This window comes from Pterocles gutturalis, unplaced genomic scaffold (assembly GCF_000699245.1).
Source record: "Pterocles gutturalis isolate BGI_N339 unplaced genomic scaffold, ASM69924v1 scaffold29165, whole genome shotgun sequence".
Taxonomy (NCBI): Eukaryota; Metazoa; Chordata; class Aves; order Pterocliformes; family Pteroclidae; genus Pterocles; species Pterocles gutturalis.
Window position 1 is genome coordinate 250 of NW_010141755.1, and position 3,612 is coordinate 3,861.

Below are 3,612 nucleotides of genomic sequence, written 5' to 3' on the forward strand. Positions count from 1 at the left end.
CACTAATTGCTTCACATCATCAGGTGCAAACTGTTAACATGCAGCTCGGGGAGGAGAGGGGTGGGCGGCGCAGCAGCGTATTGACATGCTGGGTGATAACACGGGCGTGGGGGAGGAATTATTTCAAAGTGCTACAGTAGGGGTGGGGATGGTGAGAAAAGAGAAATGGAAAATTAAAGAGAAAGAGCCAGAAGAGAACATCCCCATCCAAATGCTGCAGCCTGGTCCCACTCGCCCTCACGCTGCCACCGGCGCTGGACCAGCCGTGGGGCTGAGCCTCGTGGCACAACGGCCGCGGCCTCGCCGCTCAGTGTTTTCCCTAAGTTCGTGCCCTCCCCGTTCAGCTCAGTATTTCTGAGGCTGGATGCAGTGCTGGCACAATGCACAGAGGGTTTGAGCTGTCTCTATTGAGAAATGTAGCGGTAGGTGGTTGTCAAAGCTGTCGTCAAACTCCAGAAGTAATAATCAAACATTCCCATACAAACAGACAGAGCTCTGGAACTCTGAGACTGATCTATGCGAAGAAAAAAAGGAATGCGAGGAGCTTGGCTATAAAAACATGTTTTTAACCTTGTCAGCTGAGCCATGAAAGAGGAAGAAAAGGCACCTGCATCGTGCGAGGGGCGGCGAGTGTGTCAGCGCTCGGGTTTGTTGGCTTGTTTTTACATTTTCTACTTCTGTTTAACGCCCAAAGGGATTTTAAATATCAAAACCCAAATGAAACACACTGCGTAACTCCTAAAGCCTCCTCTGCCATCATCTCCCATCCTCGTGGAGAACTTAAGGTGAAGAATCGCCTGCAGGAGCTGAATCATAGCTTCAGGCAAAAACATTGCGATTAGGTGACTAAGACCAAAACAATCGTCTCCCTTTATTTATTGCAACCGATGCCATTATTAAAAACCAGACAAATCCCTTCCCAGCCCCTCGCGCTATCGGGACTGTGTGCACTGGAGAAACACCACAAAAGGTGGGTGGGCAATAGAGGGGACCCTTCGGGCGGGGTCCGAAACAGGGGGATGGTGCTTTGTGCTCCAGGAGCATCCCCGCTGGGGACCAGGCAGATGTCTCATCAGAGGGGTCACCTCCCACCCTTACAATAAGGGGAACACCTCCTGGAAAGAGGCTGTGGGGTGAGAAATGCCACCTACCTACGGGTGGGCTACACAGGCAGGGTCTGGCGCATCTCTGACACGGGAGCAGTTGATGAAGATCCAAAAAGCTGCCTGTGGGAATCAGCCGCACGTTTGGGAAGAGCAGGGGGATCGTGGTGGGGATGGAGAGGGGCATCCGCCCCGCAGGGAAGGACAGCACACAGCCTGGGGTGAGCACACGGCCACCTGGGGCAGGCAGAGCTCAGGTTTTTATATTTGAGCAAATTTATATTGGAAAGAAACAATTTTCATTGGTTTTCCCCAATAAACCCCATCCACCCGCCCGCACCGCCACCTGAGCAGGGTGCGTCATCCCAAGCCTGAACAGTTCCATGAAGCGGAGTCGAGCAGAACTGAAACAAGCTGGGCTCTGCTCCCCCCTTCCAAATGTTCACAGCGTCGGGAGGGACACCAGGAGACTTTCAAAGCTGTTTTAAGAAGCTGGGGGTTGGCTGCTCCCCTGCAGCACGTTGTACCCCAGCTGCCTGCCCCGGGCTCGTCCTGCCCCGGGCATCTCCCACCGCCCTGGGGGCATCTGGGCTTTTATCTTCTGGTGTCACGGGAGGTCAGGGCCCCCTCCTCTCTGAAAAATTGAACCCAAACCTCCTTCGGTCTCAACACTCACTGTTCACAGGGTAGGCCAAGCTGTCTGCAGCATTGTTGGTACATCCCTGCGCCCCTAAGGAGGGTTCCTTGGATGGCAAATTTAAGGAAAGCGTGAAAACATCTTACATTAAGCAAATTATAGCCCTGTGGCTCAGGAAAACCTGCTTTCCCGGTCATTACATCCAAAATATTTTTTTCAGGGTTGGTGAAAGCGTAGGAACAACGCTCCTTTCCCCAGACTGACCCGACTGCAGCCTCTCCAGGGATCCTGAAACTCTGGAAACTCTTGGATCTCACTGGGAGTGAGGTTTTCCCTCAGCGTGTCTGACCTTACCCACCTGAAAAGAGAGATACAGCCATACATAGGCTGCTGGGCGTTACATTAGCCTGAAGCCGGGGTTTTAAAGGTGATGGAGGGATCACCTGCAGGCAAATCCCTGGAGCCCAGGGGTCTGCAGCGCTCCCGGATCAGTTATTTTACCCTTCAGCAGTCACCTCGTTCCTGTCCCGCAGCTTTCTCCCAGCAGACCCCAGCCAGGCTCTGTGGGTAAACAAATCCCCACGGCCGAGCGCTGCCGCACCCCGGCTGCGGTGGGCTGGTGTCAATCTCACATCCCCGATATCGGCAAGTGTTTGAAGTTCCTGCTGCTGCCACGGAGCCGTGCTAAAGAAATGACTTCAGAGGTAGGGCGAGCACCACGCTGCGCGTAACTGCGGCAGGGACGGTCCACATGTGGCTTTTATTATTATTCTAAGAACGCACAATTGGGAAAGCCAATATTTGTAATGGCAGTGGTTTCCAATGCTGGTATTTATTTGCTTATTAAGTGGTTTAGCTGGAGACGGAGCATCTTCAAAGGAGGAATTTTTTTTTTTTTTTTTCCCAGAATGGGTATCTGGGGCTATAGTGCTACATTATTATCCATGAAAAATATTTCCTCGTTAGCTTTTTATTTCAGAGAACACACTTAACTGACACTTCCCCTGCTGACAGCTTGCCAGGCTTCAAAGCACAATTCTGCGAGGATTGCAACGATTGCGAGGCTGGGCCAGATGAGGCTGTAGCCCCGCTAACACGCAAGCTCTGCGAAAGGAGTTTTTTCCCATTTTGGGGGGATTAGGCTCCCAAGCCAAGGTCCACATTGGGACACACACACACTGAGTCTGGGCCACCTTTGAAGGGCACAATACGCTTCCAAGCTGTGACCGCATTTTGGGGACCCGGTTTCTTCTGTAATTCCAGCTGCTCCCTACATCAACGCAGATTTCCCAGCATGGATGGGAAAGACCTCCCAGGGGTAGGCGCTGGGGAGGTCAGAGGAGCTCAGCCAGAGCTGGGGGATTAACTGCTGGTGACTCCAAGCCAGAAATCACCCCTCTTCTCCATCTCCCTGGGACATTTGGCTGCCACAGGCTGCCCTAAGGATGCTCCAGGTCAGAGCATCACACCCTTGGCAGGCACAGAGCTAAGGCAAACCACAGCAATGCCTTGCACCCTTCCACCCACGGATGGAGTAGCAGAAATGCACCCTTACCTATAAGAAATCTTCTCAAAATTAAGAAAATCACTCTCTCTCTGCTCTCTCATGGAGACTGGGGTTCCCATGCTGGCGCTGATGAAGCCTGACCATCAAACAGCATCGTTGCCATCACCCGCCCCCTCCTCCTGCCCTCCCCGGGGGGCTGCTGGGGACCCACAAGCCCCTCTCCCCCCTCAGTGCTCCGTGGGCCCCAGGGCTTGCAGACCTGCTGCCAAACCCAACTCTCGCCCCGCTGACACCTCCATCCTGTTTGTGGTGTCTTTGGCACGTCCCCCTCCAGCACTTCCAGTCCCCTGCGGCTCCCCGGCCCC